Consider the following 23,799-nt stretch of genomic DNA (forward strand, 5'->3'; position numbering starts at 1 on the left):
TTTCAATGACAGAAGAAACCTCATGGTAGACTTGTCTGACCTCACATCAATCTTGTTTAAAACCTATCTAACAAATGGCCATCCCAGCTCTACTCTCAGGGTTCTAATGAATTGGTACTTAACAATGCCCCAGGTATCTTGCTCCAACTCTGGATTAATACAATTGTTAGATGTTTTTCCTGCCATTGATGATGAATGCACATTTTTTTCAACAAGTATTTATTTAGCACCTACCATGAGCCAGCTCTGTGCTAGGGAGGGGTTATATAAAAGAAAAAAAAGAAAAGAATTACTGTTCTATAGAAGCTTACATTGTCCTTGTGGGGAACAACATGTTCACATACAAGTGAATGCAAAATATATGCAAATGGGAAGTGCAAAGCAATGCAATTTGAGGTGGAGAAGGAACAGTGCTCTGAGCAGAGAAGTAGGCATTTGAAGAGGTGGAGGTGAGGAAAGAAAGCATTCTAGGAATGGCTGACTGGCTGGGCAACAGGTATAGAAAAAGCAGATTAATGTCATGTACAGGGAATCAGTAAATATGGCAGTTTAGTGGGGGGGATTGTGCCACGTTTTAAAAGCATCGATTAGCCTTTGGCTCTGGGAGCATGTATAAATGCTGATCTCAGTTTCTTTCCACAATTTCCCAGACATTTATTTTATTTTATTTTATTGCCTAATATTAGGCGCATCTTATACAGAATACAGAGGGAGCAGTTGTAGGGAAATCTGCTATAGGATACTGAACATTTAAATAAGACAAATTTTCATAGAATGATTTTACATTGTAATTTATCAAAAAGAAAATACATACGTTTTATTTTAAAAGAAAAATCCTTCATGTCATATTGATTTCACATATAATACTCCATCAGTACCTTTACCAACGACTTATAGTGGTTTACTTGTGTTCTTCGACTGAGCACATGACTTCCCAACATTTTTACTTAGACTGTGGAGCTGCTGCACCAGTGTTTTATGTACAAAACAGAAAACCCATTCTATTAAAAATGTTGACTTTCTCCAAGCAAACATGAAAGTTTTTTTTCTTGTTTGTTTCTCTTTCTTTTTTCTTCCTTCCTTCCTTCCTTCCTTCCTTCCTTCCTTCCTTCCTTCCTTCCTTCCTTCCTTCCTATCTTCCTTCCTTCCTATCTTTCTTCCTTCCTTCCTATCTTTCTTCCTTCCTTCCTTCCTTCTTTCCTTCCTTCCTTCCTTCCTTCCTTCCTTCCTTCCTTCCTTCCTTCCTTCCTTCCTTCCTATCTTCCTTCCTTCCTTCCTTATCTTTCTTTCTTTCTTCCTTCCTTCCTTCCTTCCTTCCTTCCTTCCTTCCTTCCTTCCTTCCTTCCTTCCTTCCTTCCTTCTTTCCTTCCTTCCTATCTTCCTTCCTTCCTATCTTCCTTCCTTCCTTCCTTCCTTCCTTCCTTCCTTCCTTCCTTCCTTCCTTCCTTCCTTCCTTCCTTCCTTCCTTCCTTCCTTCCTCCCTCCCTCCTTTCTTCCATTTTCTTTCTTTCTCTTGGCTATAATGGGTCAAATTCTAAACACTTAATTTCTAAACATCTTTCACTTTCCCTCTTCTTCTAATCTTTGGATTATTTCCAAGCTTCAAGTCTCTCTATTCCACTTCAGTCTTTCCCGAGGTAGCTGGTGGAGCACTGAATAGATCTAGTTATGTTGTTTTTGTTGAGTTGTTCAGTTATTTCCAACTCTTTGTGACCCCATGGACCACAGCACTCTAGGCTACATCCTATGATCTCAGGCCTCAGTTCAAACCTGCCTTCAGACAGTAGCTTTGTGATCACAAGTAAGTCACTTACTTTCTATTCGCCTGAGTTTCTATAATTGTGACATAGTTATATAAAACCCTCCTTGAGGTATTGTTTAGTGTCAAGTTAAAAAGAAAAAAAACCCAAAAAGTGTTTAGCGCAGTCCCTGGCAGATAGTAGATGCTATAGAAACACTTTTCTTCCTTTCTTTTTTCCTCTCATTTCTTACTTTGTCTCCTTAGGGTCATCATTATCACCATCCCTAATAACTACTGTTAATATAGCATGCTTTAAAAGTTTGTAAAACACTTTGCATAAATTATATTATTTGAACTTAACTACCTAGTGAGGCAGAAATGATAGATTTTACTGTCATTCCTCTTTTACAAATGAAGCAACTGAGACTGAAATAAATCAATTGACCATGTTCACATTACTTTCAAATACTATAGATGAGAGTTGAACCAAGGACTTTCTGACTCCCAGGCTAGCTTATCTAGCCCTTATAACAGAAGCAGGATCTGAGTCAGCCATTTATCCAGCAATCTGGAGGTAGGTATTTGAATGCAAGTCTTCCTGACTCCAAATTTTACCTTTTAGCTAGTCACAGGATTTGAGTCAGTCCTCTTATTAACAAAACATGCTGAATTGGAACCTAGATCTTCATTACCTTTCATTCAGTCCTCCAGACATAAAACCACAAGCATTCCCTTTTCCAATATACCAGAGGTGGGGTTTGAATCTAGGTCTTCCTGAGTCTAAACCCAGATATCTATCCCTTATGCTGTGCGTGAAGAAGGAGCTTCAGAGCCCTATCACTAGAGAGGCGGCAGGCCCTTTTCTCACTCACCCGTAGTTGCTTGAAACATTCCATTCCATTTGTTCAGGAGACTTCATGCTACCCTTATTTTAACCTCACCTCTGTTGATTCTTGCCTTTCTTGCCCTTCCTATGACACTCCTCCTTTTTGCTTCTCATGACCAGGAAGCTGGATGAATCCTTATTGCCAAAGCAGGATTATTCAGAAAGGTTTACTATGTCCATATTTACATATGCAAGGTTAGCTACTGCACTGGTGGTAAACTAAGTTGAAAAAACTACAAGCCAAGATCAAAGTGGAAGGAGAGCTGGTGCATGACCTTTTGTTCACAGATGATTGTGCACTCAATGAAGCCTCTGAGAGGAGATGCAAGAGTGTGGAATCATTCTCTGTCACTTTTGCTAATTTTGGCCTGACAATCAATGCCAAGATGGAAGTTCCCCACCAGCCAGCACCACATCATCCATATGTGATGCTTTGGTTACAGCAAGTGGAGAAACTTTGATGTGGATAAGTTCAGTTACTGTGGCAGTATACTCTAGAGGGATGTCCACATAGATGATGAGATTGATGCACACACTGTCAGAGCTAACTCAGTGTTTGAGAGGCTTCAAAAGAAAGTGTGGAAGACATGAAATATTAGGCATCCCACCAAACTGACATTCTACAGAGCTGTTGTTTTGATTTCATTGTTGTATGCCAGGAAACTGAATTGCTTCCATTGGAATTGTCTTAGAAAGATTCTGAAGATCACCTGGCAGGATAAGGTACGAGATGCTGAGGTCCTTTTTCAAGCTTAACTGCCAAGCATTCAAACTCTTTTGTAGAGAGCTCAACTCTGATGGACTGGTCACAAAGCCCAAATGCCAAATGTATAATCACCTAAAGACTATTTTATGGAGAACTCATACAAGGCAGGCACACACATGGTGGTCAGAAGAAGTAATACAAGGACACTATCAAGATCTCTCTGAAGAACTTTGGTATCAATTGTTAGACATGAGAGACACTGGCACAGAACTGCCCAGCATGGTGTGCCCACATCAAAGAAAGCTCTGTGCTCCATGAGCAAAGCAGAGTCACAGTAGAACAAAGCAAGTGAGAGGTACAAGTCCAGAGACATCTCTATTCCAAATGTTCTAATGAACTACAGGTACCCAACCTGTGGGAGAGTCTTCCAAGCTTGTTTTGGACTGATAACCCGCAACTTATCATACCATACCCAGACCTTTACATTGCAATGTCATTGGTCCTCTTCAGAAACAAAAGTCGAAAACAAAATCTATACATATACGAAGGTTCCTGTACCTGGTGCTGTGGCTAGTCACAGGTGGCATTAGCCTTTAATATCTTATAGCTAAACTCAGACTTTTCTTCATTTCATATAAAACCCTGGCATTTTATTGGTTTCACTCAACTGTAGTGATTGCATATTTAAAAACATTACTTGATTTCTTAATATTTTTACCAAATTAAGCTTAAACAATGAGTGCTTTTAAAAAAGACTATTCAATTTGGCAATTCAATGTGTAAAATGTTAAATACTGGAGAGGCGCAGAAAAAAAGAAATGAAAACAGTTCCTGTTCTCAAGGAGGTTTTATTCATTTGGGAGGATACACACGGCATGCATCATGTAATTAGGAAGCATAATATAGGCACAAAGGCTCTGATCATGGGACTTGTGTCCTATCTTTGTGGGAGGGGTTGTGAACTATATTTCAATATAATTGACTTCCTTTGTAATTCTATGTATTTTATTGTATGTATTTGAAAATAGTCTTTTGTTAAGTGGCCCCTAACCTTCAGCAGACTGCCAAAAGGGTTTATGGATAAAATGGTGAACTGGGAGTCAAGAAGGCTAGGTCTGAATCTTGACTAAAGCACTTACTTGCTCTGGGACTATGGGCAAGCCACCTACTCTTTCTGGGTCTCAGTTTCCTCCTGTAAAAAATGCGATGGTTGGATTTTATAACCTCTATGGTCTCTTCCAGATCCTAGGATGTCATTCACAAATAATCAGCCTATAGACTTCCTCTACACTGGCTGCAATGACAAAGGGAAAAGCCCAGATCTGAAATAGTCACTGACCTTAAGGAACTTTGTTGTGTGGAGAGGACACACCACCTACCCAAGTATGGAACTTTGTGAGTAGATGAAGTGAATGCAAAGTAATTTCAAGGGAGAGAGAGCACTAACACCTGGATGTCAGGAAGGGCCTAACATAGGCGGGGGTACATGTCCCTCTACTGTGCTTTGTAAGAACCTGAGGAGACTGTGAGGCAGCAGGAAGGAGGGAGGGCATTCCAGTCAAGGGGCCAGGTTGGGCATCGGAAGCGTTTGAAAGATGGCATGGGTGATACCTTTATGTAAAACAAGCAGCACTTTTTTATAACAGATGATGGAGTGAACTGGATCCTTCTGGCAAGTGATTTTAATCAAATTTTCCTGGCTGATTATTTAAATTGGGTTATCTGACTATGTTGAGTTCAGTTGCTTTGTATTAAAGTTCACCTTTCAGTATTCCCTATGTATTTGATATTTTATTGGGAGATATATCTATTATTACATTGGAGATGTATCTATCTATACAGATATATCTATACACACAAAGCACACATTATACATAACAAAAGCATATATACATACAAACACATACACACATTTCTATATATATATACATGTATGTGTATATATGTATACACACATGGGTTGATATTGATGTATGCATTGTGATACACACATATACACACCTCTGGCAGAGCATGAGCTTCTTTTTTTTTCAGTCTATATCTTATACTCCCTGTTTTCCAGTCTCCTGTGTTAGAAGACAAAGAATCAGAAAGATGCAATAGTTTCCCCAGGCTTATTCAGAGAAGTAAGGAAGGGTCTAGGGGCAGAGCCAAGACATGATGATTCTCCCACCCAGTTCCGGACACTAGGATGGTTCTCATACAGGCTGCCTATGCTGCAGATGCAGAACCTAGCATGGAATACTTCCCACCAGCCCAAGCTAATGGGGAGAAAACTACAATTTTCCATTAGCCCTGAGCATGCTGATAGATGACATGGCTGAATTAGTTTATTTTTCTCTTCCAAGAATTGCTTTGGATCTGTGTAGTTAAATATTTCTTTAAAAAAAGAAAAAGAAAAGGAAAAGAAAAACCAGAAAGGATTCCTCCTCTGCCTAATCCCTGGTGGCGTTCACTTAATCTGTTTTCCAATCTCCTCATCAATTCCCTGCAGTTTAACTGATCCTGCCCTAGGCCTTGACATGGCTGGGGACTGAAGCTGGGCTCCAGGGCCTGGCAGCCTGGCCCTGCTCTCGCAGCCCAGAAGGAAGACAGGATATTTGTCTTTGTTCATTTCCTTTCCTAAACGAGAACTGGCTGTTGGCTGCAGTGGAACAGGCTTGGAATGAGAAGTAGACAGCAAATGAGCTCAGGCTGAGGAGTTCCTGAGAATGGCAGACTTTCAGAGGGAGTGGAGGGATCCCAGAACTACAGCCTCTGCCTCAAACCTGAACTAGAGTCCTCTCTACACCATCCCCCTCAAGTGGTTATCTGGCATCTGCTGGAAGACTTCCACAGAGGCAGAATGCAGCTGCCCTCAAGGCAGCTTATTCCACTTTTGGACAGCTCTGTCTTAGCAACTTTTACCTAACAGTAAACTTAATGCTGCCATTCTGCGGAAATTCTAGCTCTGCCCTCTGGGGTCAAGCAGAAGAAGTCCATTTTTTTTCCATTCACATAAAAGCCCTTCAAGTATGTGAAGAGTTATTTTTACCTTCTACCCAGCAAAAACCTGCTTTTCTCCATGGTCTATACTGTCATTCATTTTCAAACAACATGATTGGAGAGCACCCTAAATGCTAGGCTAAGGTGCTGGGTAAGAGGAGGTAAGGTGAAGTAGATAGGGCACTGGATTTGGATGCCAGAAGACCTTGCTCCAAATCCTCCCCTTAGACATTTACCAGCTGTGTGATCCTGGGCAAGTCAGTCAGTAGAGAAACATTTATTAAATTCCTACTACTTGCCATTGGGCAACAGACTGGTGCAGTAGGTAGAACACTGGGCCCTGAAAGTCAGAATGACTTGAGTTCATATATGGTTTCAGACACTTATCAGTTGGGTGACCCTGGGAAAGTCACTTAACCCCGTTTGCTTCAGTTTCATTAATCTGTAAAATGAGCTGGAGGAGGAAATGGCAAACCAGTCGAGTATCTTTGCCAAGAAAACCCCAAATGAGGTCACCACCAGTCAATCGTAACTGAAACAACTGAACCACCACAACAAACTCTTTACCAGGCACTGTTCTAAGTACTTGGGATACAAAAAGAGGCAAAGACCTAGTCCCTACCCTTGAGGAGCTTATGATCTAAGGACAATCCAATGAAATAACTTCTCCCTTGTGAATTTCATTTTCCACATCTGTAACATGAGGAAATTAGACTTGCTGGCCTCCTCTGTCTCTTCTGGCTCTAAATCCACAAGACTTCATGAAAAGAGAAAGCAAAAGTTTGACATCCTTTGTGTCTGAAATGTGCCCTGTGTTCATCTCCAGCTCATACAATCCCCAGCTTCTTTCAACGTTGGATTCAGGTGTCACCTCCTATGGGCACTCTTTCCTGATCCATTCTTTCCCTCCTCCTCAAATGATCACAAATGTGCTTGTGTGTTTTTATCCCACTAGGAGATTTCAAAGTTTAAGGAGAGGCACAGAAAATAACCGCAAAATCCTTGGAACCTCTTAATGCACTGTGGTGTGATCCAATGATATCAACCTCCTGTACATATGGAGGCAATAAATCGTACATAAGGACACTTGAAGGCTGTACACTGACTTGGAAAATCACATATTAACATTACCTATGTTCTATTGTATATTTGTTTATTTTGTTAAATATTTCCCAATTACATTTTCATCTCATTCATTGGTATGTGTTGGATACCTCTGGTGTAGAGTAAAGAACATTGGATTTGGACATTAAGATAATTGTGTTTAACTTTGATTTTGCTGCTTACAACATTTGGTCACTTAAATGTCTCTTGTCTTGAGTTTTCATCTCTGTAAAATGGGAAGGGGATGGATTAGATGAACTCTAAGATATTTTAAAGTTCTAAATCCAATGATCCTATGAAGGCTTTTGCCCTTGTGTTCTCAGGATGGAACAGTGTCTTTTAATTTGCAAGCACTTAATTCATGTTTATTCCATTGTAATAGACCACTGGTCTAGTATGTTATAGAGAGTGTTTCCTTTCATGTGCAGGTTGGATTTAATGGCTTCTAAGACTCTCCTTGTACCCCTAGAGTCTAGTTCAGTGACTGAACTACATAACTACTTGATGCTGGATTGATTGATTGATTATAGTTCCCAGATTCTGTAATAATAGGGAGCCATTGTAGGGTTTGGAGTAGGAGAGAGACATGCTAAAAATGGAGAATGACTAGCCAGGCAACAAGACCTTGCAAAACAAACAAGACTCAGTTTTTCCTGCTTCTAACACAAACAAAAATTGGGAACAAGAAGAGCTTTTTAGCCTCATGTCAATGTTCTCTCAAGGCTGGTGAAAGGGAATGTTATTTCCAGTCTCTGCAGATTCAGTAGGCAACATTTTTTGCAGTGTAAGGAATGCAAAAGGTTTCCCAGCCAACCTGGAATGTTCAGACCTCCTCTTTTCAATTCCTGGCATTCACTCCACAATTAATGACCTTTCTTTGTCTAAATCGATTGGTAGATCAGGTACCATTCCAGCTTCAGTGAGTCTGCCCTTTTGTTGTGGAAAAATCAAGCTTTCCCTTTGCTCTTAGGCTTACATTTCAGAGTTAACTGTTCAGAGGTCCCTGGATCTCTTCATCTGTTGGTAAAGATCCTTGACCAAAGTCCAGTAGCATTGTTGGAGAATAAAAGGTTAATCCTGGCTGGTTTGTACAAAAAAAGACTCCATTTTTGTCACTTTTATCCAGAGATGTCAAAAGTGCCCAACTTGGGGTTCAGGCTTTCAAATTCTGATTTCTCCTTTGTGCTTCTGTGGGTGAGTTACTGCCCTTCCTTGAATACTAGTTTCCATCTATAAAATACGAGTGATAATACTTGTACTCCCCACTTTACAAGGTTGGGAGGAGAAAAACATGGTTCTTCTTGACTACTGATTTCAAAATTCACTGTCCTGTGAGGGAACAACTGAAATCCAGGGCCCTGTCTGGTTAAGTCCCTGGGCGGGGTGGATGTCATCATGTAGGAGCCAGGCCACGGACTTCTCACATAGGAGAATACCTAACACAGGTTCAGAGTATTCTCTCTGTCTCCATCCACTGAAACTACAGCTCATGAGCCCCTAACAATGTGCTTATATTTTTGTCTAGTATACACAATCTATTCAAAGCCAAAGCTTTTCATGAAATATCCTAGTAAGAAAAGTCACGATTGAGCATTTCCAATATATATCTGAAGGCATTATCTTCAAAAATATACGTAATATCAATGGAGAGAATGAACACTCAAAGGAATCATGACTTTGGGACACACCCATGGAGAAAAATGCTGTCAGGTCGCAGGCATGTAGAGAGACAACTTATGCCTTTAATGCTATAGGACTGATCAGCAGCCTTCTTTTGTGATGTCCTCATGCTAAATTCATGTTCTTACTTTTTCTGTCCCTAGATGGGTCTGGCAGTTCCAATGGGCCCATTGGTCAACTACTGCCCCCTGGTATTATAGTGACTACTAGGCAAATAGTCGGCTGAGCTTTGCACTGCTGATTTCTGGTGGTAGATTTTACTGAATGTTGGTCCTTATGAAAGTGTCTGGTTTTCACCTCTTTAGGGCCATCTATGCACTATCTCAAATCTATTATGCTAGAGTATAGATAATGTATGCATTTCTTTCACCACAAAACAAATATTTTAAAGACAAAACTCATAAGTATGTATTAACAAATACATAAAATATGAAACAATAACTCAGCATCTGTCATACTGTCCTTGGAAACAACAAACTTTGTAGGATTGTTGAACAGCTATTTCAAGTATCTCTGAGCAACTCAAAAGATCCAGATCTCCTGGGTATCCTGGGCATTTCTTTGGCCTTCCTAGTCTACAGAATTCTTCTGATCATGTTCATCTTCTCCTCTGAGAAGTCATGGAGCTAGGAAGCTAGCATAAACTAGAAATTATTTCTCAGACTCATCAGATAGGCACGATGTCTCCAAATAGTCACCACTCAAGATCACTGTTGAGTGAGCTGTGCCTAGGAATAGAAATATGAAGTAGAAGAGACATTAAGTCACTAGGTTCATCTTGGAAAATATGTTCTCGGTGGCATGTGTTTGTAGTTACTGAGGCCACTGGGAAAATCTTTTCTACTACCCTGACCTAAGAAGATCAAAGAATGACCAACAGAATCTTAAGTGACCTCAGAAGGCAGGGAGCTTGGCTCTTTGCTACTTTAGATATTCTCCCAAATGGGCAGTGCTCCCCCGACTCAGTCCCCAGTCATCTTAGACACAATACCTCCCTCCCAATCATGGGATCTAGTAAGTGATGCCAGGTTGTCCCAGAATGCACAAATCCTTCAGAGTGGGGTCAGAATATGTGTAAATCCTCATTGAGCCAGAGGTCATGTGATTTCAAAGAGGGTTACCAAAGTGGAGCAAAGTAAGATTGGGGTGCTCCTTTGATTAACCCTGAAAAGCACACATTTTAAAATCTCTTTTTGTGGATATTCACTTTATTCTCCTAAGACACCTTAAATTTTTCCTCTATATAATTATTTCTCTTCAAATGCATTCTTGACAGTTTCTTGTATCTCTGGGGATGACTTCCTTTATAGAATTTAAATTCATGGAACGCTGTCTATGCTATCTTCGAGTAGACCATGAATATTAGAAGACGTTGGACTTTCTTCTCCTGCATCACTAATTGTAGAAGATAGTGGTCACTTTCCCATATGCTGCCAAACATGTTGACATCAACAAACTATTCTTTCTTATTAGTGAGTGAATGAACAAAGGAGCTTTAATGAAGCATGTAGCTGTGATCCAGGTTCTATGTTAAGCACTACAGATGAAAATATGAAAGGGAAACTATTCCTGCCCTTAAGAATATTACATTGGAACAGGGGGAAATAACATTTATACACACGTACACACATTACACATGCATATGCGCATATATGTATGCACATATTCATGCACACATATATGTATTATGTATGTATGCACACATGTGTGCATCTGTGTGGTGGTCACAGAAGGGAGTTGATCTACAATTACAAAGATCCAGAAAGGTGAGTTGATTCACAAGCAAGTCAGTTGACATATCCTTCTTGGAACACTAATCGTAGTATAAATGTGATTGTTGAGCCCAGAGCAAGAGGTAGAAAAGGGAGGTGTGGTATGAATATGATGGCAAAGTAGATGGCAAGATGTCCAGACTGGATGGTTGGATGGAATGAAAGGTAGTTCAACAACACAAGAATCGAATTTCTCCCTATTGATTCCTTTACATTTTGAAGAATGATATGCTTATTAAGGTAAGCCAAAAAGTGAACTGATGCTCTATTTTGGCAGATAGAGTTCTAGCAGATATCAGGGTAAACCAAGTCAGAAGATCATAAAATCATAGATTTCAAACTGGAAATGACTCTAAAGGCCCTTTGAGTCAAACCCCCTCATTTTACAGAGGACAAAACAGACTGAAAGTGACTTGTCTAGAATCACATAGCTAGTAAATTTTTGAGATTTTGAACCCAGAACTTTCTAGCTCCATGTCCTGACCCAATCCATTATGGCATGCTGCTTCTTTATGTTGCCTCTCATCATTTCTGTGGAGCAGGGCTCTGTGCCAGGCTTATCATGTATTTCCTAAACTCCTTTTCCACTTCCTTTTTTTCAGGTGATCTGTAGCCTAAAATTTAAGAAAAAAAATGCCTTTATTCTCCCCCTTCCCACCACTGATCTTCACCCAAAACTTTTTTTTACCATGTTTTCCTCTTCTGGTGGCTATTCTCTGGCAGTGGTTTTCAAATTTTTTAATCCCAGAAGCCCTTTACATTCCATAAAATATTGAGGATGTCCCAAAGAATTTTTGTTTATGTGAGTTTATTTATATTTACCAAATTCAAAATTAAAATGTTTTAATATTATTATGAAACTAGTTTTGATATGGTAGACTCCCTGAAAGAGTCTTGGGAACCCCTCAGGAGTACATGGAGCACTCTTTGAGACCCACTTCTCTATGATATCTACCTCAGTGGAAATAAATAAGTAGTTTTCTTTCTCCCTTATGCTTTCTATTCATCAGCACATGGTATGTCCTCCAAAGGAATACAAGCTCCTTTAGGCAAAGAAGCTTTAAGTTTCATCTCGGCATCCACAGTGCCTTGCACAAGGCTGAGGAGAGCATAGTACATGCCAAATAAAATGCTTGTTCATTGATTGATCCAGTTTCAAAGTTTTTAGATTAAATTTCAAAAATCCAGACAAATTAATGCTTAATAGCAAAATCCTTTGGAAATCTTTAAGACCTAAGTAAATGTCAACCTGTTGTTTTTACTCTGGTAGATTTGTGACTGTAGAATGCCTATTGTGGGTCAACATTCCCAACTCAGATCCATTTCTCTTGAAGATAGTCCATCAGGTCAGGCATCAGAGATTATAGGAATATGCTCCATTTTCTTCTTTTCACCATCATCTTTCGTCATCATCATCATCCTCATCATTAGTATCTTCTTTTTCTTTCTTTCTTCTCCTCCTCCTTTTCCTTCTTCTTCAACTACTACTACTTCTACATTTCAATATCATTGCCTTCCTTTGGAATCTTACATGTTATGTTGCATTTAAAAACATTATTCTGAGAAAGGGTCCATAGGCTTTACTAGACTGCCCCAGAGAATTCTAGCATACCAAAATGTTAAAGATCCTTGCACTGGATGGACATATCCAATCCCTGCTTGCCCACCTGAAGGATTCTATTCTGGGGGACATTTTTAGAAGTCTACTTGTTTGAAGAAGTGCTTTTGGGTTCTCCTTTAACTTTATTAGGCCCCAAGGAAAGAGGCAAGAAAGGGACTTCACAGGTAATCTAATCCCATCATCTCCAATTATAGTTAAAGAGATTGAGGCAAGGGAATTTAACAAACTTGCCCAAAATTATATAGATAATAAACGTCATAGGTGAGATTTGAATCTGAGAACATAGGATCATAGGACCAGAAATTTAAAGCTGTAAAGGACTTAAGAGGCCATTATCCAACCATCTCATTTTACAGACTAGGAAATCAAGGGACAGAGCACTTAAATGACTTGCACAGGGTCACAAAGCTAGTAAGTCCTTGAAACAGGGTTTGAACCTGGGTTTTTCTGACACTAGTTTCAGGTTTTATCCATTGCTCCACAAACTCACAAATTTTGACTGCAGAGCTAGCATTCTTTGCACTATAGCATTGTGCTTCAGAAGCTCTCTATCTAGCCAGATCAGCAACTAATTTGCTATTCAAAATATTAGTGAGTTCTTTGGGTACACTGAGGTGTCAAGTGCCTTGCTCAGTGTCACATACTCAGGGTGTGTCAGAGGTAAAGTATGAGTATCTTGAGGTTGGCTCCCACTATGTCACGGTGCCTTGCATTTAAATCATTTGATCCATTCCAAAAATGAAAGCTGGTTCTTAAGCTTTAAAACATTTTTTAGGCTATTAACAACTAAGTTTCATTGGATGAAAGCCTATTATCACTCTTTAGCACCAAGGAAAGAGACTTAAGGGTATAATAAAAATTTTTCTTCTTCTATTATAGTCTTAATGCTGGTTATACACAGTTTTCCTTTGTCTGTTTTAATAGATAGATTTTCTCTGGTCCCAAAAAGGAGATGGAATGGAAAACTAATCTATAAAGGAATGAGAACAGTTCTGTTCAGAGTCTGCAACTTATTTGGTAAGATGACAACAAGGCAAGATACACATTTGGATTTTATTTTCAAACAATGATCTTACTGTCTCATTCTCACACTTAAATTATTTCCCTCATTAGGTATTTTTGCTTGTTTATATTTTGGTTCAGACCTATGATTTTTAGTGCGATGATCACTACATTAAAGATTTAGAACTTTGTTAAGGGCACTAAAGAAGGAAGAAAGTAGAGGTTAGGGCTTGATCTTTACTTCTAAGAGTCATTTTCATAGAAAATACAGTTGAATCATGGTAGGTAAGGACAGAGAGAGAGAGAGAGAGAGAGAGAGAGAGAGAGAGAGAGAGAGAGAGAGAGAGAGAGAGAGAGAGAGAAGGATCTCAGGCAAAGGTATGGAAAATGTCCACGGTTAGGGCACATGGCATGGATGATGGTTTTACAAAAGAATCTGAGAAGGAGAGATCAGATTCATAGTGAAAGAACCAAAACGGAGTTGTTCTATGTATTTCCAAAGAGGAGCAGGTAGTCAATAGCAAAAATTCTTGAAGACAAAGACTGAGAAAAAGGTTGTGGTTTTAGAAAGAAAAGCATCATTGGTGACCTTGGAGAGAGGATGGGGATAATAACACTTGTCTTAAAGGACAATTATGAGGATAAAATGAGGTTATATCTGTAGAGCACTTTGGAAATCTACAAACATAGTATAGACACAGCTCAGGATGTCTTGGTGTTCCAGCCATGGCCTCACCACTTAGATGTGTGAATTTGGGCAAGTTGCTTATAGTCTCTTCTTCTATAAATTGGAGATAATAAAAATTGGGCTTCCTTGTCTACAGTATACTTTCATTAGCAGCTCACCTATAATTTGTGGTCTTTGAGAGATATACAAAGCTCAGAGAGGTAAAGATCTGCCCAGTCATACATCACAAACCCATTAGAATAAAGGTTTGAACCCAGATCTTCTGATGCCATGGATGACCCCTAGTTCATTCTGCTATGGAAGGGATGCCATGGTCGCTATGATTAATTAACAGGAAAATTCATAAGATTTATTGGAAGGGACTATTCAGACCATAAGAGGGTTCATAAGAGTTTAGAGCAAGGTTCCTTAGAAACCAAGAAGCCCCAATTTTTTATTTCTCAGATGAGGTAACTGAGGCCCAGACAAAGGAAGTATGTATCTAACACGCAATGGAGCCATGATCTACATACAGGTTCTCCAACTCGAAAAACAAAGCTCTTTTTATCCCACACCCCACTAGTGTTGTTAGACACTATCGTATTAATCAGGAAGAATGGGAAATGTTTTCCTGAAAGTTAGAACCAATGTTGGCCTCTAAATTAGCTGGACTCTCATAAACAGGGATCCCTTCCTCAAAGAAGGCCATGATTGGATTTCAGAAAAAAGTAACCACTTTCTCCTCTGCATTGTGCTTATATATGTGTGTATATACAAATATATGTATACATATATATGTATGTATACATATATATACATACACACATATATGTGTATACACACATATACACACACATATATAGATCTATATAGATCTGTCTATAGATTGATCGACCCATCTATCTATCTGTCTATTTATCTATCTATCTATCTGACTTTCTGCTTCAGAAAATAAACAGCCAGGCCCTGTTTTCCATTGCAAATGGACCTATGACTTGGTAATGAAAACTTGACTGGAACACGGAGCATTGTAAAAAAACAAATGACTAAGCAAGCTGTCTTAATAATAATTGTAGGCCTCACAGATCTTAGATTCATGATTGCCCAAGGCAATGGCAACAACCAAGAAATGACACGGAACTAGAGGGAAAATGTAGCATACTGGAGGCAGGGAGGGCAGAATCCAGCCAAGAGGAGGTGGACAGATGAAAGCTTGGCACAGAATCTACTGAGATGAAAATTTCAAAAATGACTGAATCTGTGAGGCCAGTGATAGGGGGAATTCTTTGTGTGGAAATTCCCATTTGACTCCTACTTTAAACTTACAGTCTGAGAGAATTGCCTAAAATCTTGAGAAATTAAGTGATTTACCCAGGTCCATGCAGCCAGGATATATCAGAGATGAGATTCAAACCCAGGTTTTCCTGAACCAAAGATTGGCTCTGTAATCACTGTAGCAGCCTTGTTTTTCTATTTTTTTAAAAACTGGACCTATGATTTAATATGTATAGAGAATCTCTAGTGAAAAACTTCCTTTACTAATAAAGGTTGGTGCCTTCTCTGAGACATCAAGTCCTTGGATCTTGCCTGGAGTCACCAAGAAATTGAATGAATTGCCTATTGTCACTTTACCAGAATGTGTCAGAGATCTTCCTTCCTTCTCATTCTTTACTGATTGTATTATATTGTCTTCCCACTAACATGCAATATAGTAGAAATAATGCAAAGTCTCTGGTTAAAAAGAGTTAGCTTCCCAAGAAAAAGATGTTGACATTATGGCTAGACAAGCACACCCGAAACAGAGCATTAGTGAATGATAAGTTCAATAGAAGAACAATGCACACTCATCCTTTTCAGGGATGGCTCTGTTTAGGGCTAATGTGAGTTAAGGGTGGGATATAGTGGCTGAGAAACAAATGTGATCTTGGGTTGCATTACCAGAGGCCTAGCTGCCAGAACTAGGGAAGTGATGGTCTCTCTGTGTGCTGTCCTGACCAGACTACATCTGGAGCCGATTTTTTGGGATCCCCATGTTAGGAAGGAATTGTTAAGTTGGAATCCTGCCAGAGAAATGAAATCAATCAATCAGTCAATCAATAAGTATTTATTAAGCACTTGCTATGTGTCAGGGCCTTTTCTAGATACTGAGGAGAAAAAAGAGACAGTCCTTGCCCTAAGGAGTTAACAATCTAATGGGGGAAACCATATGCAAACAAATACATGCAAAGTAAGCTCTGTGCAGTATACATGGAAGATGATTACCAGAGAGAAAGCATTAGAATTTAAGAGGGTTGGGAAAATAGGATTTTAGATGAGATTTAAAGGAAGTCAGGGAACTTGAATTGAGGAGGGAGAGCATTCCAGACTTAGGGAGAGCCAGAAGAAATTCCTGGAGCTGAGAGATGTAGTGTCTTATTTGTGGAATAGCTAGGAGGCCAATGTCACTGGATCAAAGAGTAGGGAGTGAGGAGACTAGAAGACTAGAGAGTTGGGAGGGAGTTGGGAATACCAAACAAAGAATTTTGCATTTGCTGCTGGAGACAACAGGAAGTCCCATGGAGTTTACTGTGAGTGTAAAGGTGACATGGTTGGACTTGTGCTTGAGAAAAATCACTTGAGTGGCCAAATGCAGAATGGAATTGAGCAGGGAGAGACTTGAGGCAGGCAGACTCAGAAGAAGGTCATTGCAATAGTTAGAGCACGAGTCATGAGGGTCTTCCCTAAAGTGATGGTAGTGTCATAGAAGAGAAGGGAACATCTTTGAGATATGCTGCCAAGTTGAAATTGAAAGTCCTTGTCCAAGTCTTGGATATGAGTGTTGGAAAGTAAGATGTCAAGCATGATTCCTATATTGTGAACCTCAGGTACTGGGGAGATGGTGTTTCTACAGCCATAGGGAACATAGTGGAGGGAGGGATTAAGGGAGCAATAATGAGTTTTGCTTCAGACATGTTTAGTTTAAGGTGTCTACTGGACATCTAATTCAGTATCACTGAAAAGGAGTTGAAGATGTGAGATTGGAAGTCAACAGAGAGACTGGGGTAGGATAGCTAGATTTGAGAATTTTTACCATAAAGCTGGTAATTAAATCCATGGGAACTGACCATCAGGATGGGGAAGGGCTGTAAGGTCATATTGAATTATTGAATGGGAATTAGTAAGGTATGGGGGGTATTTAATTTGGAGTAGAGATGATTTTGTAAGGGTCATGACAGATGACTTGAAAGGTTTTATGCAGAACAGTGCTTAGATTTATTTTGCTTGGCTCCCAAGTGAAGAACTAGGAACCATGGATAGAAGGTGGGGACAAATTTATATACACTCAAAACATCAAAGGCTTAAGCTAAAAGTCATAGTAGAGGTCATTATGTCCAGTCCTTTCATTTAACAGATGAGGAAACTGAGGCATAGTGAGGTTGTGTCTTACCCAGGGTTAAAAGACTGAAGCATTATTTGTACTTAGCTCTTCCTAATTTCAAAATGTCCTAATTGAAGTCATCCAAATATGGAAGGAGATCTAGTGGAAGTACATGAATGTACTTTCCTGCATTGGAGGTCTTCAAGGAGAAGCTGGATGTTGATTTGCTAAATCTCTTGTAGAAAGGATTTTTCTTCAGACATTGCTTGGACTAGGCGACCACTGAGGTTCTGTCTAGTTCGTAAGTTCTGCAACTCTCTGAAACCATTGCAGTCAAAATATAGGTGCAACTCCACAAACATATACTTAGTGTTTCCCCTTCATAACCAAAAGTCAGCTCAGTATTGATATAGCCTGACTGTTGGTTATGAGGACAATCTTTGCCTTGAAGAGCTTAAAATCTAATAGCTATGGGATGACCAATGCATTAGTGAATAATGAATGATAACGCATGATAAATTCACAGCAGAAGTAATTTGGTGGCAGGGAGATCATTTCTGACTCGAGGATAAGGAAAGACTTCATGGAAGTGGTCCAGACAGGGTTAAAATTTGGAGTATAATATTCCATGTACAGGGAATAGCAGGAGTCATGCCATTAGTGAAATGAAAGACATGAATTGGTAGGGCGGGGGGAGGTATCCACTTTGGCTAGGATCTAGCATGCATGGAACAGAGTGGTTTGAAAGCTTGCTAAAATGTAGGGCAGCAGGTCTTGAGTGCCAAGCTAAGAAGTTTGAATTTTATCCAGGAGGGAACAGAGAGACCCTACTGGATTTTTGGGCAGAAGAATATTGGGCCAGATAGTAATGGCATTGCTGTGAAGTATAGCTCAAAGCAGAGAGGACAAATGGAGAAGAGGACCTAGGAAGCTATTGTAATATCACAGGGAAATTGTCAGTATGGCTAGTACGTGATAGGTGACCATGGGAATGAGACAAAAGGAATGCAGGTAAGAAAGATTAAGATTATAAACAAGCAAAATGTGAAGTTTTCCATGGCAGTTTCATCTAGATTAAAAGGCATTTTTTCATGTTTGATCTTATTGTATTTGTCAAGGTTAGAAATAGATATGAATTAGAACAGATGGAGACGATGCACAGAAATCCAACAATACAGAGACCTGAGGAAAGATACGAACAAAAATGGGATATACTTATTTCAAAACATTCACAAATCACATCTTCTTCAGTTTCTATAGAAAATGTGATGTGAGCAACTAATTATGAAATGGCAGATACAATCATTGCATTTTGTTCTATATAAAAACACCCATTAATCATAGATGGACAGAGAGAGGAAAAAATAAAACCTTGATGATGTCTTAAAGTACAGCACACTCGCTTTACAGGGAATATTTCTCAAGCAGGAATCACCAGAGGAGTTGTCCTCATGGTTTTTTTTTAAACTAGAATTTGCAGACTTCAGAGATTAAACATTGAGACTTAGAGTTGTTAACATGACTTGTCCAAAATCAGATAGCCAGAGAATGATAAAATCAAGGCTCAATCCAAGTTTCCTGGTAGTTATTTAAGGTCAGCAAGAAATGAGAAATATCTTTGTTCCAAAGTTACCTAAACTCTTTTTATTTATTAAATTTATTTATTCATTAAAAATTTAGCACTGTGATGATAATTTATGCATGCATGTGCTTATAGAATTATTCATACTTTACAATTATTCACACATGTGCATATGTAATTATTTATCCCTTATGATTATGCATACATGTGCAATATAATTGTTTATGCATAAATATGCACATATATAATTATTATAATAGCTTGTTGTTTAGAGGAAAGAGTCCTGCTACAATTAAAGTCAAGGAGCTTCTGTTTGAAGCATGGGTGCAACATCACCCGTGTGATCATGGACAAGTCTGGGATTTCTTCACCTTAGTTTCTTCATTACTCTATCAACCAACCATTATTAATAAGTCCTTGCCAACTCTAAGATTCTATGATTCCATGGAATTGAGGCCAAAATCTCATCTTCTGTGATCCCAGTTAGATCATGTGAGAAGGGACACATTTTGCTTTTTCTCCAATGATACTCGACAAAGATTTTTCATACACAGACTAAGATCTCAGAGTGTTGGAGCTGGAAGAAACCAAAGGAGTCATAGGTTCAACTCAAACCCAAGTGACCATTCCCTCTGCAACATCTACCAGCCCACGTTTGGAGATCTCCAGGGAGAGGGAACCCACCACCTCTCAAGGCAGTCCTTTCCATTTTGGGTGAACTCTAGTTGTAGAATACCTCACCTATCATCTTTTAATGGGCTCCAAGCGAAAAAAAAATTAGCTTAAATAATATTGAACAGGATAGCTGAGAACAATGTTATAAATGAGTGATTGACTCAAAAGCATTATGATGGACTGGGTTTTGTTGCTACATAATAATCTCATTTGTGAATAGCTGACATCGGTTAAGGAAATTTCATTGAACAGTATAATCAACATCAAATGATAATATATATGTACATATGCATACATGCATATACACATATACATATTACAATGTGATTGCCACTCACAGGAAAACAGCAGTGCCTATGCTCCCACCAGAATCTGACTGTGCAACAGGGGAGACACTGGAACAGGACCGCTCAGCATGGCGTGCCCACATCAGAAAGGATGCTGTGCTCTACGAGCAAAGCAGAATTGAAATGGCACAAAGTAAACGCAGGATGCGCAAATTTGGGATATCTACCCCAAATATTCACACAGACAATCTGTGCCCAATCTGTGGTAGAGCATTCCAAACTTCTATTGGTCTGATCAGCCACAGTCAGACAAACTGAAATTTCACTTTATCATGGTGATGTCATTTTGGTCCTCTGTGAAGACGAAGGATAACAGCCAACACACATATATACATACATATGCATATATATATATATATATACACACACACATATATACAGATATAAATACATGTATATGTGTGTGTATATATATATATATATATATATATATATATGTATACATACATATATAAAAGAAATGTCCTCCCTCTACTGTGTTGTACTCTACCCTGTTCAGACCACATCTGGAACATTGCATACAATCTGGACAGCATACTTTAGGAAGAACACTGACAACATTCAGGGTGTCCAAAGGAGGTCAACCATAATGGGAAAGCCCTCAAATTATTGACAAATGAATATCCATTGGAGGAACTAGGGATATTTAACCTATAGAGGAGAAAACTTAGGTTGGACATAGAAACTATCTTTTAGATTTTGAAGTTTATTCTACTAGAAGAATTCCAGCTTCTTGAGGGTAGAAAGTATTTTATTGTCGTTTTTGTATCCTCATTGTGTAGCTATTAGAAGCATGGCATAATGGATAGAAAACTGATCTTGAAGACAGGAAGGCCCAGGTTTAAGGAATACCTCTGATACACGATGGCTCTGTGTTACAGGCAAGTGACCTCATTCCTGAGTATTCTAGGTTATTGGTGTCAAACTCAAATAGAAATCGGGCCATTAAATTATATATATGAATCCCTGCAGGTGCAGGTTGACTTAGAAAATGACATAGTAACATTATTGATATTTTAGTGTCTTGTTATTTATTTTATTAATTATTTCCCAATTATATTTTAATCAGGTTCAGTCCACATTGGCAGCGTTTCCAGCCACCTGCACCCTTCAAGATGCATGCTTGTCACTTCTGTTCTAAGCAACTCTTTAGGACTACAAGTTGAAGAGAAAGTTCAAGTCAGTAGCAATAGAGACTTTAGAGAAGTATGAGAAGGTTTATATGTCCTGATGCAGAATGAAATAAAAAGTGAAAAAAGGAGTACACAATGACCACAGTTATGTAAATGGATTAAAATAACAAACATGAATGCTGTATAATTATAACTAATATGCTGGCCCAGAAGAAACTGTGGGAACATGCTTCTTCTTTATTTGTAGAGTTGGGGAAATATGAATAAGTAACTTTACATATCCTCTCACTCAGTTATGTGCTGGCTAGTTTTACTCAAGCATTTTTATTTTTCTGTCTTATTCTTTACAGCAAGGAATGTGTTTTTTTTTTTTAGTAGTGGATGATGGAGGTTTGAAAATGAAGGGGATATAAATGCAAAAACCCATAATTTTTAAAAATACACTATGGTAGGATAGTATAGGATGAGGAAAAAGATATGTTATGGTCGAATAAAACCTGTGAGATATTCAGTTTGATTGTTATTATCCCCAGAGGAAATGGAATCAGAGGAATAAAGTGACTTCATGATCATATAACTGGCAGTATTGGGATCTGAACTCACATCATTTTGGATTAGATCAGAGTTCTAGAAGTGCAAAGGCTATCAGAAGCCATGTATTCCAACTCCCAAATTTTACAGATGAGGAAACTGAGATCTAGAGAAATGAGGGTGACTTGTCCCAAGTCTCACAAGCCAGGAAGTGGCAGAATGAAGACATGAAGCCAGGTCAGTTGATTAGAAATCCATCATTCTTCCCAATTCACTGGAGTGCCAAATATGCTACAATTCCATTACTTTCACTTTCACATAATTATAGAAATAATGTGCTGGGTTCTGCCAGGTATAAGCAAGTAAATTACTTTCTTTTAAAAAGTGTAGCAATTTTCTGAAGCCCCCTGGGTTCTTCCTGGAAATGGCCTATTCCATCACCTCGAATGAGCTTTTTAGTAGAAGAGGAAAGAATTAGTGCTTCTCTCCAGAGAGAACAATTTACTCCCTTACTACTCAAATGCAGTATCAAGCGATTAATACAAAGATCCCCTTTGTGTAAATGCAGTAATCCTTTTGTTGAGCCTAGTAAGCATGTGCAGACACTGTTAGTACTCAATGATGCTGTGTTCTCTTTTAAAAAGAACTCAACTTTCCAGAAGAAATTTTATTTTCCTGATAAAGACCTTATGTCTCAAATATATGGAGAAATGAGTCAAATTTGTGATAATACAAGTCATTCACCAAATTGATAAATGGTCAAAGATATCAACAGGTAGCTCTCAGATGAAAAAAATCAAAGCTATCTATACTCGTGTAGAAATGCTCTAAATCACTATTGATTGGAGAAATGAAATATTTAACTTCTGTGAGCCACTATCTCACAGCCAGCAGATTGGCTTATGTGGCAGAAAATGAAAATGAAAAATGTTTGATGGGATATGGAAAACTTAGGACTCAAATGCATTGTTGATAGAATTTTGAAGTGATCCAACCCTTCTGGAGAGTAATTTGGAACTATGTCCAAAGGGCTGTAAAACTGCACATACCCTTCAACTCAGCAATACCACTTCTAAGTCTGTATCCCAGGTAGATAATCTAAAACAAAAAAAGAAAGGTATGAAAATATTTATAGCAGCTCTTTTTGTGCTGGCAAAGTATTGGAAACTGAGGAAATTCTCATTGATTGGGAAATGGCTGAACAAGTTGTGGTATGTTATTATGATAGACGACTGTTGTACTATAAGAATGACGAGCAGGATACTTTTAGAAAATCCTGGAAAGATATGAACTGATACATAGTGAAATAAGCAGAACTAGGAGAACATTGTATGTGGTAAAAGCAATATTACACAATGATCAACTATTAATGACAGCTTTCCAAACAACACAAAGATCCAAGATAATTCTGAAAAACTTATGATGAGAAATGTCCACCTTCAGAGAAAGAACTGATGGAATCTCAATGCAGATCTAAGCATATTTTTTAACTTTTTAAATTTTTCTCCTTTTTTGCCTGTATTTCCTTTCACAAAGAGACTAATATGGAAATACATGTTGCATGACTGCACATGCATAACCTTTATCAAATTGCTTGCCTTCTCAATGATGGGGGAAGGTGGGAGAGAATTTGGAACTCAAAATTGTAAAAAAAACCCCTAAATTTATTTTTACGTGCAGTTGGAAAAAACGACAAATTGTTAAAATTAAAAAAAGAAAACGACTATGCTTTCCATCTTGGAGAATATTAATCAAGGACAAAAAACACTTTCTTTTCATGCAATAATAGTTCAGTTGGAATGGTTCTCATCAACTTTCCAGTTCAGTTCAAACTTGAATAATAATTTCCCTCTTTCCTCCAATAAATCCAACAATAGCCACCCAACCTTTGTTTAAGGAACAGAACCTACTCCCAACTATTTTTTGAAAGCTGTAAATTTTAGCAAGTGAAGGCTTAGTTCTAAAATAAAATGTTTTGAGTTGGAATCAACCTTAGAACATAAAATGTT

The 23,799-nt window shown here is 38.6% G+C and overlaps 1 long non-coding RNA gene across 3 annotated transcripts in view; it reads left to right on the forward strand.

The window, feature by feature from the left end:
* LOC140524233 (uncharacterized) overlaps positions 1–22,077 on the forward strand; it is a 58,041-nt gene extending 35,964 nt beyond the window's left edge. For all 3 annotated transcript variants that reach the window (XR_011973629.1, XR_011973633.1, XR_011973647.1), the window contains 3 exons: positions 4,576–4,716; positions 13,420–13,512; positions 21,196–22,077. This is a non-coding gene — a long non-coding RNA (uncharacterized lncRNA). The remainder of the gene's footprint in view (positions 1–4,575; positions 4,717–13,419; positions 13,513–21,195) is intronic.
* The last annotated feature ends 1,722 nt before the right edge of the window (positions 22,078–23,799 follow it).

Source organism: Notamacropus eugenii, chromosome 1, assembly GCF_028372415.1.
Source record: "Notamacropus eugenii isolate mMacEug1 chromosome 1, mMacEug1.pri_v2, whole genome shotgun sequence".
Taxonomy (NCBI): domain Eukaryota; kingdom Metazoa; phylum Chordata; class Mammalia; order Diprotodontia; family Macropodidae; genus Notamacropus; species Notamacropus eugenii.